Source organism: Cricetulus griseus, chromosome 3, assembly GCF_003668045.3.
Source record: "Cricetulus griseus strain 17A/GY chromosome 3, alternate assembly CriGri-PICRH-1.0, whole genome shotgun sequence".
Classification (NCBI taxonomy): domain Eukaryota; kingdom Metazoa; phylum Chordata; class Mammalia; order Rodentia; family Cricetidae; genus Cricetulus; species Cricetulus griseus.
In genome coordinates this window covers 155,487,780-155,498,558 of record NC_048596.1, presented here as the reverse complement: position 1 = coordinate 155,498,558, position 10,779 = coordinate 155,487,780, and the positions used below count along the sequence as shown (strand labels likewise).

Here is a 10,779-nt window from a genome sequence, read left to right as displayed (position 1 = left end):
GGATCCTTGGTTCTGTCTTTCCTACATACTATCCATTGTTACTAGAGAACTTCTCCCTTCCTTTGAGGGAACTATTCCTCTCTAACCCCCACCTTCTGATCCTGGAGGCAGCTTCTACTTGTCACCCAGTATGGAGACAGCAGGAGAGACACAGCAGGAGAGACTGGAGTGAAGACAGTGATGGGTCAATGGGCATCAGTTCACATGTAAGTCTGGCCAGATACTTAGACCTCAAGCAAGTGCCATGACCTCAGTATGGACTTGAGGGGGATCTCAGATCTCATTGTCACTCATCTAACCAATTAAATAAATCTTATCTTTTTCTGTTACTTGTTAGCTTCATTAGTAAGGACAGGGTGGCTGAACTTGGATTATTGGAGCTGTCAAGGTCTAGGCTCTGACCCTTAATAATGCCAATAATAAGATAATCATGTTACTTCCATAAGAAAAAGCTACACTACATCACTGTCTCAAAAAGGGAGTGGGGAGAATGAAGTTGCAATATCAGACAACAACAGGAGGAAAGGAAAATAACTTTTTAAAAACTCATGTGTCTAGTTCTCACTATCAAAGGCAAACGTGCCTCTGACTCTCCTAACACTTCAGTTGCCATCTCTCTAACTGTCTTGGCAGCAATGCAGGTGTTTGAAAGAGGTCTGCCTCCTTTTGGTTACTGGACTATTGAAACGATGAACCTCAAGGAGTTGGAAGTTCCTCAGGAATCTCTAGGAGAAGAAAAAGTCTGTGAGCCCGGTGCTGGCCAGGGTAGCTTGTCCCCTACACAGAGACAATTTTTCAGGCCACTGCACAGCAGAGATTGGAGCTGAGACAATGGTGATGGGAGGGACCACACCCCAACCAGGGCACTTCACTGCCCATCTCTTTTCTGGCTATTTAAACCTCAACCTTATGTTAGGAACATGAAACTGGACTGGGGTGGCAATTATTGGGCCCCTCCCCACCCTCTTCCCAGTGCAACCACAGCAAACAGCTCTCCTCTTGCTGCATCTCCTTGTATCTTTTTGTTTAATTGACCTTTGGAGGATGGAGAGCTGAGCCTTGCTTGTTCAAGGCTGCCAACCCAGTCTCCAACCCTAACAAGTTGGTATCACTTTTGAGTTCTAACACTTACAACTCAGAACCTTAAAATATTACCTTTCACCAGACTCTTGGCGTGCCATGACCACAGCAACTCTTAGAAAAGAAAACATTTAATTTAGTTGGCAGCTTAAAGTTCAGAGGTTCAGTCCATTGTCATGGCAGGGAACTGGGAGGCATGCCGGCAGATGTGGTGCTGGAGAAGTAGCTGAGTCCTACATCTTGCAGGCAACAGGAAATTGTCTGTCTGTCCCACTGACCAAAGCTTGGGTGAAAGAAACCTGAAAGCCTGCCCCCATAGTGACACACTTTCTCTGACAAGGTCACACCTACTTCAACAAGGCCACACCCCCTACTAGTGCCAATCTCTATGAGATTATGGGGGCCAATTACATTCAAACCACTGCATTCCACTCCCTGGCCCCCATAAGCTTGTAACAATATCATAATGTAAAATGCATTTTGTCCAGCTTCAAAAGTCCACATAGTCTACTATAGCCTCAACATGTTTAAAAGTCCAAAGTTCAAAGTCTCTTGGGAGACTCATGCAATCTCTTAACTGTAATCCCCTGTAAAAATCAAAATCAAAAGCAGATCACATACTTCTAACATACAATGGCACAGGATATACATTACCATTCTAAAATGTAGGGAAGGGAGCATAGGGAGATAATAGTAGACTAAAGCAGACTGAAAACCAGCTGGGCAAACTCTGAAAATCCATATCTGATATCATGAAAGTCTTCAGATCTCCAACTCTGTTTATCTTTGTTGACTGCAACACTCTTCTCTCTCTTGGCCTGGTTCTAATCTCTGTTAGCAGATTTCCACAGCAGGTATCCTATGGCTCCGGCATCTCTAACATCTTGGGGTTTCCAAGGCAATCCAGACTTCACATTCACAGCTTCACACAGTGGCCTCTCTAGACCTCCATTCAGGCACATTCCTTACACATGCCTGGCCCAGTGGTTTTCCTTAATCTCAGAGGCAAATTCCATAGCTCCTTTCTTCTGTCCTTAACCCTAAAGCCAGAACCACAGGCCAACGCTGCAAAATTCTGCTGCTTGCTGGGGCTAGACCACAGTCCCTCACCAGCTTTCTATTTTTGATGGTTTTGATTAGGCCCTTCACTGCCTAATCTTGACTGTTCTAGAACTTTCTCTGTGAATCAAATTCAAAGATCTGCCAGCCTCTGCCTTCCCAATGCTGGGATCATAGGTGTGTTAGACCCCAGGAAAACTCAGGCCTCTGGGGTCTCAGCCCACGACTGCAGTCACCCCAGTTACCAGGCAGATTCGAGAACTTGATGCAAACTGCATAAGGCTTTATTGTTGTTTTAGGAGCTAACCCCATGTTAGCTCGGGTCTTTCACCCACCCACCATGGCGGATGGCTAGTAAAGACAGCTCTAACCGGCTGCAGAGAGAGATCTTGTAGGGCAGTGTAAGGGGAATGTCTAGGGGTACGCACAGGCTCAGGATTGGTGTGCCTCCAGGCTTGGAGGGCTTGCCCTGTGTTGATTGGCCAATTGGTTGTTATGGCCCATAGGCCCTCCCAGGGTGGTTGCTATGCTCTGTGTGTCATTGCTGTGCACTTGTCTGTAAAGCACATCCAGAGCCATAAAGCATAGCGCCACCAGCTAACTTCTGATTGGTTCCTTGCCACGAGGCAGGCATCTGACTTCTAGTGACTAAGACAAGGTCATGGCAAGAATGTGTTACTGTCATGGCTGCTGAAATGGGGAGCTGGTCCTTTCAAGTGTACACCACCACACCTGGCTCTAAGCTTTCCTTTAGTTCCTTTCACAAGTTGGAAATTTAGCTGGGTGGGATCTTACCTTGAGGTCACCACTCCTTTTATTCCATTTCTTAATTCATTTATCTCCTTGAACACAGGATTTAGTGCCATTCTACTTCCTAGTGCTTTTTCCCCTAAAAATTTACATTTTGTCATTTATCCTGCTCAGTTTGCTGCTTTTCATTATAAATCATCATAGAGTTAACACTAATAACCACACAACAGAGTCTGTACTACGTTGATTTGACAGAATTAATCCAAAGCTCTTCATTTTAGCCCCAGGCAGACTCTTCAGACAAGGACAAAAAGCAGCCACTTCTTCACCAAAATATAACAAGAATGTTCTCTAGGTAACATACTAAAATTCTTCTCCTCTGAAACCTCTTGAATGAGCCTCCGACAGTTCAAATAATTCTTAGTACCACAATCGTCCATGCTTCTACTAGTATGGCCCATTAAGCAGTGCTGAAATATTCCACTGCTTTCATAATCCAAAGCACCAAAGTCCAAATTCTCCCAAACAAGAACATGGCCAGGCCTATCACAATAACACTGATAAGTATTTGAAAAATCTCTGGTTTGGAAGTTCCTCTGCCCATGCAATAAGCCAAATCAAATCAAATTGAAAAGACTAGATTTAATAAACTGTCGTGGCCTGGCAGGTCTCAGCCCCAAGCCACGAGGTTCAGCCTGAGTTGGGGACCATGGACTTGGGAATTCCTAGTAACCCAATGGTGATAAAGACCAGACATTGGCATCTTGTCATCTTTAGAGAGCTCTCAGTTCCATACTGCAAAACTGTATTCTCTTCTTTATTCAGCATCTTCCTGGCTGTCTCCTAACCATGCTTCCCTGGCCACAAGGCCATTTCTCTCACCCCCATTTGACCCCTCTGCCTGGTCACTCCTAACCCTCTCTTCACTTGTCCCTTACACCTGGCCCTCTACCCTGGTGCAGGCCTATTTAAATGCTTAGTTCTGTAGAGATGCAAACTAGGAGGCATTCTCCACTGAGGCTATGCCATTCAATAGCAGATTAGCTAGCATCTGCAATACAATTGTAGACTGGAGCTCCAGAGGTTTGGACTTCCAGAAATTCCCTAATGGAATTTTCCTGGTTCCCGACAATAAACAGAGGAAGGCTGAGTGAAACAACTTCCAGGTGACTCTTGGGAAGGCAGGAGAGAGATAACATGGCTAGTCTGGTGACCAGGTCTTAAATATCCTGTATTTGAGCAGCTCTGGGGGAGGAGCTGACCCTTGGGGGGCTTTCTGAGGGATGGGGTCTGGAATAGGCGGAGTGGGAGCTGAGTTGTAGTTTCTACCTATACAAATATCCAATTCCATGGTACCAACTTCTGTCTTAGTTAGGGTTTCTATTGCTGTGAAGAGACACTATAACCATGGCAATTCTTACAAGGAAAACATTTAATTGAGGTTCAGAGGTTCAGTCCATTATCATCATGGAGGCATGCAGACAGACATGGTGCTGGAGAAGTAGCTAAGAGTCCTATATCTTGCAGGTAACAGGAAGTTATTTGTCTGTCATACTGAGAAAAACTTGAACAAAAAGAGACCTCATAGTCTACCCTGATGGGGAATGTACTTCTGTGTATGTTCATCTTATTGATTGTTGAATAAAGTACTGTTTGGCCAATGAGGCAGCAAGTTAGATGGGACTAGGAGTCAAAGAGGATTCTGGGAAATGTAGGAAAGAAGTGGTGATCCAGGCAGGAAGTGACATAACAGGGAGACTCATATTTAAGGAAGGACAAGCAGGAAGTGGCCTTTCCCCCCTTCTCACTTCCTCCAGAGGTTCCATGTGATCCACTGGCAAGGGAGGACGTCAATGGAAGGGGTCCGATAAGATAAGTCTTATAAAATATATAGATTTATGATAAATAAGACTGAGCTAACGGATGAGAATCCTAGTCATTGGCCAAGCAGCATTTGTACCTAATATAAGTCTCTGTGTACTATTTGGGGCCCTAACTCGGCGGGCAGAACTTGGGAGGCTGGCAGAGACTATCCATGTGGCGGTAGGGCTCAGGCGGCTTTTGGTGGAAAGATTTATTGTAACACCACCCCCACAGAGTCACACTTCCTCTAACAAGGCCACACCTACTTCAGCAAGGCCACACCTCCTAATAGTGCTACTCTCTGAGGTTATAGGGGCCAATTACATTCAAACTACCACACCTGGTTACTACAAGTTCTTTATTCCTTCAGCACATTTCAAGTATAGTTATCATTTCCTATTATATATGCGGTGCATGGCCACTGTGGCACAACTTAACATTTTTTTTTGGGGGGTGGGTTTCAAGTCAGAGTTTCTCTGTGGCTTTGGAGCCTGTCCTGGAACTACGTCTTGTAGACCAGACTGGTCTTGAACTCACAGAGATCCCCCTGCCTCTACCTCCTGAGTACTGGGATTAAAGCCGTGCACCACCACTGCCCTGACAACTTAACATTTTTAACTAATAATATATAAGGCTATGTTTTTATATGCACATTTATGTTCTTGCCAGTTCATGGTAATCTTCACACCAGTGCCATGAGGCTACAAAATCCATTCCCCTTTGAGGATCTTGTTTAATTATCCATAACATGCTGTCTAAGAAATACTCAAATAACATACTGTGGTAACAATAGCCTATGTTAATGTCCTGTTATATTTATAGGAATTATGTTTCACATATATTATCTGTCTTAGTTAGGGTTCCTTTTTCTACTTCTCTTCCTCCTCCTCCTCCTCCGCCTCCTCCTCCTCCTCCTCCTTTTTGACAAGATCTCTCTGGGTGGTCCTGACTATCCTGGAACTTGTTCTGTAACCCAGGCTGGCCTTGAAGTCACAGAGATCTACCTGCCTCTATTTCCCAAATGCTGGAATTAAAGATGTGACCACCACTGCCTGGCTTCTAATTAGGGTTTCTATTGCTGTGAAGAGACACCATGACCATGGCAACTCTTATAAAAGAGAACATTTAATTGTAGTGGCTTGCTTACAGTTTCAGAGGTTTCATCCATTATCATCATGGCAGGAAGCAAGGCAGCATTCAGGCAGATGTGCTGATAGCAAAGGTACTGATAGTTCTTACATCTTGACTCACAGGCAACAGGAAGTGGTCTGAGACATTAGGCATGGCTTGAGCCTATATAAGATATCAAAGCCCTCCTCCACAGTGACTCATTTCCCCTAAGACCATAAAACCACACCTACTCCAACAAGGCCACGCCTCCTAATAGTGCCACTCTCTTTGGGGGCCATTTTCTTTCAAACTATCACATTGTCTTATGTGATTTTAACACTAGGAAGTATTACTGTTTCTGTTTTAAAGATGAGAATACTGAAATCCATATGAAGATGAAATTTAAAGCAAGGCTTAACAGCATTCCTCTACTCTGATGTGCTACATACCTTTGGAGATGTGTTAGGTAGCTAGGCAGGTATTAACAGCCTTGGATGCTAAGGAGGACTCACCTCCTCCTTCATAATCGGTTTTAGGCCTCCAGCTCCTACTTTCCTTTTTCTACAAGAAGATAAGTATCACAATTGCTGCTTCTTAATAATAAAATGCCATGAGGTGGCCATATTCAGGCTCACTTGATACTTCTGTCCTTGACCTCTCACCTAAGTGTTAATCCAACTGGGTCTATGCTGTGGAATAATCCTTCTATACACTGTGTGAATATATGTTGCTATAATTGGTTTAATAAAAAGCTGATTGGCCAAAGGCTGGGTAGGAAAAGACAGAGAAAATGCTGGGAGGAAGAAGGGCAGAGTCAGAAGAATAGCCATCCATATGTAGTCAGACACACAGAATGGGATAGAGGTAAAAGCCCCACAAGCCTTGGGGATACACATAGATTAATAGAAATGGATTAAGTTGTAAGAGCTAGTTAGTAACAAGACTGAGCTATTTGCCGAGCATTTATAATTTGTATTATATCTTCAAGTCAGTTATTTGGGAAGTGGCTGCTGGTTATTTGGGAGCAGACAGTTAGACAGGAAACTCTACCTACAGACTTGTTTATCACTTAACTGGGAGATTACCCCTCAGGAATCAGACTCATCTGAAAACATGTTAAAGAGAAGGAAAGAATAATTATCTCTAAGACAATATACTTGATAGCCCAGAGGCCCCCCCTTCAGTACATCAGCTTATAGATCTTCACTGCTAAGACTAATTGCTTTTCCAGTTCTAACTCAGAAAACATAAAATGTCTTCTGCTCTTTCCCTATCTCTTGTTCAGATATTGGTCAGATACCCTAAACCTGTCCTGGCACTCAAAACATTCTCTCTCTCTCTCTCTCTCTCTCTCTCTCTCTCTCTCTCTCTCTCTCTCTCTCTCTCTCTCTGGGACTGCTTCCCAGCATGCTGTTTGTCCACTTCCATTGGGGAACATGTCTACTTTCTTGGATCTTAATTGAAAAGGCATGGCTTTCTCTCTTTCTCTCTCTCATTGCCATCCTCCTAGCAGCTGCAAAAATTGACAACTCACCTACTGTGTTGTTTCTCTTGAACACTGATCAAATAGTTGCTTAGCTTTGTTTTAAGCCCATTTTAAAATTCTTACAGCAACATGACTGTGGTGGTTTGAATAGAAATGCCCTCCATAGGCTCCTGTGTCTGAAAGCTTGGCCCTTAGGGAGTGGCACTATTAGGAGGTGTGGCCTTGTTGGAGGAAGTGTGTCACTGTGGAGACAGGCTTTGAGGTCTCATATGCTCAAGCTACACCCAGTGTGACACATAGTCAGTTTTCTTCTGTTGCCTATAGATCAAGATGTAGAACTCTCAGATCCTTCTCCAGCACCATGTCTGCCTGCAAGATGCCATGTCTTGCCATGATAATTGACTAGACCTCTGAAACCATAAGCCAGCCCCAATTAAATGTTTTCCTTTATAAGAGTTGCCATGGTGGTGGTGTCTATTCACAGTAATAGAAACCCTAAGACAGAAGTTGGTACCAGGAACTGGGGTATTGTTGTAATAGACAGGTCCATGCTTTTGTTTGAAGGAATATGGACCTTGGTACTATGATTAGAAAAAAAAAAAAACAGTTGAATGGTTTAAGTGGATCTTAATGGGTCATCCTAGTAGGAACATGGAAGACAGTGGTGCTGAGTGTGATTTGAACTGTGTGGCCCTGGCTCAAGAGATCTCAAAGAAGAATGTTAGTATGTAGGCTAGAGATCAGTCTTGTGATATTTTGGTGAAGAATGTGGCTGCCTTTTGCCTTTGTCTGAAAAGTCTTCCTGAAGCTAAAGTGAAAATTTTTTGGATTATTTCCATTGGCAGAGGAATTCTCAAAACAGCCTGGTATTGACTTTGTCATATGGTTATTAGCTTTCACTCTTATGAAGATCTAGAGTGAAAAGGAGCAAGTTGAGCAATGAAAATATATAATGTACAATTTGAGGAGGAAATAACTGATTTAAGCTATCGTTACATAGTTGATCCCTTTTGTTTTTATGTTCCCACTTTGCTTTAACAGAAATTACTAAGTTATCCACAATTCAAAGATGAATTTTGTACAATAACAGAAAATGGAGCCAGGCACGGTGGTGCATGCCTTTAATCCCACTCAGGAGGCAGAGGCAGGTGGATCTCTGAGTTTGAGGCCAGCCTGGTCTATAGAGTGAGTGCCTAGCTCACTTATAATATTTTAAGGGACACCTCAGAGAGATTTTTACCAGGCTGGGCAGATGACTCAGTGGATAAAAGCACTTGCTATGCATGCTTGAAGACCTCAGTTAGAATTCCCAGAAACCACACAAATGCTGGATGATTGTGTTACTTTGATGTGGTATAATGCTTTTGTTCACTGTAAATATTTGTCACTTGTATTGGTTTAATAAAACACTTATTGGCCAGTAGCCAGGCAGGAAGTATAGTTGGGGCTACCAGACTAGGAAAATTCTGGGAAGAGGGAAGGCAGAGACGTAGTCACCAGCCAGACACAGAAGAAGCAAGATGAGAATGCCTTACGGAGAAAAGGTACCAAGCCATGTGGTTAAATGTAGATAAGAATTATGGGTTATTTTAAGTTATAAGAGCTTGTTAGTAATAAACCTGAGCAATAGGCCAAGCAGTTTATAATTAATATAAGTCTCTGTGTGTTTATTTGGAACTGAATGACTTGGCTGCAGGACGGGGCAGGACAGAAACTTCCATCTATATTACTTACCTCAACTCTTAGCTATCAGGAACAGTAACTGGGACCTAGTGTCTGCTCCTAACACCCTTGCCTCCTTACCCATAGATGCCCTGCATGAGTGCACCTCTATCCACACTGGCCAGGCTCTTGTTCAGATCAGCAATGCCTGCTGGGAGCTCTACTGCCTGGAACATGGCATCTGGCTTTGTGACAAGACCATTGGGGGAAGAGAGGACTCCTTTAACACCTTCTTCAGTGAGACAGGCGCTAGCGAGCATGTGCCCCAGGCAGTGTTCACAGTTACTGATGAAGTTCACACTGGTACTTACTGCCAGCTCTTTCACCCTGAGCAGCTCACCACAGGCACAGGCAAGAAAGATTCTGCCAATAACTATGCCTGTGGCCACTACACCATTGGCAAGGAGATCGTTGACCTTGTCTTGGACTGAATTTGCAGGCTGGATGACCAGTGCACAGGTGTTCAGGGCTTCTTGGTTTCCCACAGCTATGGCAGGGAAACTGGCTCTGCATTCACCTCCCTGCTGATGGAGCAGCTCTGTTGATTATGGAACGACATCCGAGCTGATGCTCTCTATTTACCCAGACCTCAGGTTTCCACCACTGTGGTTGAGACCTACAATTCCATCCTCATCACCCACACCACCCTGAAGCATTCTGACTGTGCCTTCATGGTAAACAATGAGCCATCTATGCCATCTGTTGTAGAAACCTTGGCATTGAGCACCCAACCTACACTAACCTTAGCCACCTTAGAGCCAGATTGTGTCTTCCATCACTGCTTCCCTCAGATTTGATGGGGCCCTGAATGTTGACCTGACCGAATTCTAGTCCAACCTGGTACCCTACCCTCACATCGTCTTCCCTCTGGTCATATATGCCCCTGTCATCTCTACTGAGAAAGCCTCCCATAAGCAGCTTTCTGTAGCAGAGATCACCAAGGCCTGTGTTGAGCCAGTCAACCAGACAGTGAAATGTGACCCTTGCCATGGTAAATACATGGCTTGCTGCCCACTATACCATGGTGATGTGGTTCCCAAAGATGTCAATGCTGCCATTGCCATCAAGACCAAGTGTACCATCCAGTTTGTGGACTAGTGCCCCACTGGCTTCAAGGTTGGCATTAATTACCACCCTCCCACTGTGGTACCTGGAGGAGACCTGGCCAAGGTCCAGAGAGCTGTGTGCATGCTGAGCAACACCACAGCCATCACTGAGGCCTGGGCTCACCTAGATCACAAGTTTGATCTGATGTATGCCAAGTGTACCTTTGTGCACTTGTATGTGGGTGAGGGCATGGAGGAAGGGGAGTTCTTTGAGGCCCGTGGAGACATGACTCCCCTAGAGAAGGGTGATGAGGAAGCTGGTGTGGATTCTGTTGAAGGAGAGGGTGAGGAAGAAGGAGAGGAATACTAATCCATTCTTCCAGTTCTTGGATCATGTCAAACTCCCAGAACTTCACCTTCCCACATTAGTGCTTCTGTACTGGCTGGTTTTATGTCAACTTGACACAAGCTAGAGTCATCAAAGAGGAGGGAGACTCAGTTGAGAAAACGCCTCCATAAGATCCAGCCATAAGGCATTTTCTCAATTAGTAATCAATGAAAGAGGGCCCAGTCCATGGTGGATAATGCCATCCCTGGGCTAGTGGCCCTGGATTCTATAAGAAAGCAGGGTGAGCAATCCTCTGTAAGATCTGGTTTAGGTAA

General features: G+C 44.4%; 1 pseudogene; it reads left to right on the top strand.

Annotated features, from left to right (window-relative positions):
• The first annotated feature begins 689 nt into the window (after window positions 1-689).
• On the top strand, window positions 690-10,486 carry LOC100771871 (annotated as a pseudogene).
• The last annotated feature ends 293 nt before the right edge of the window (window positions 10,487-10,779 follow it).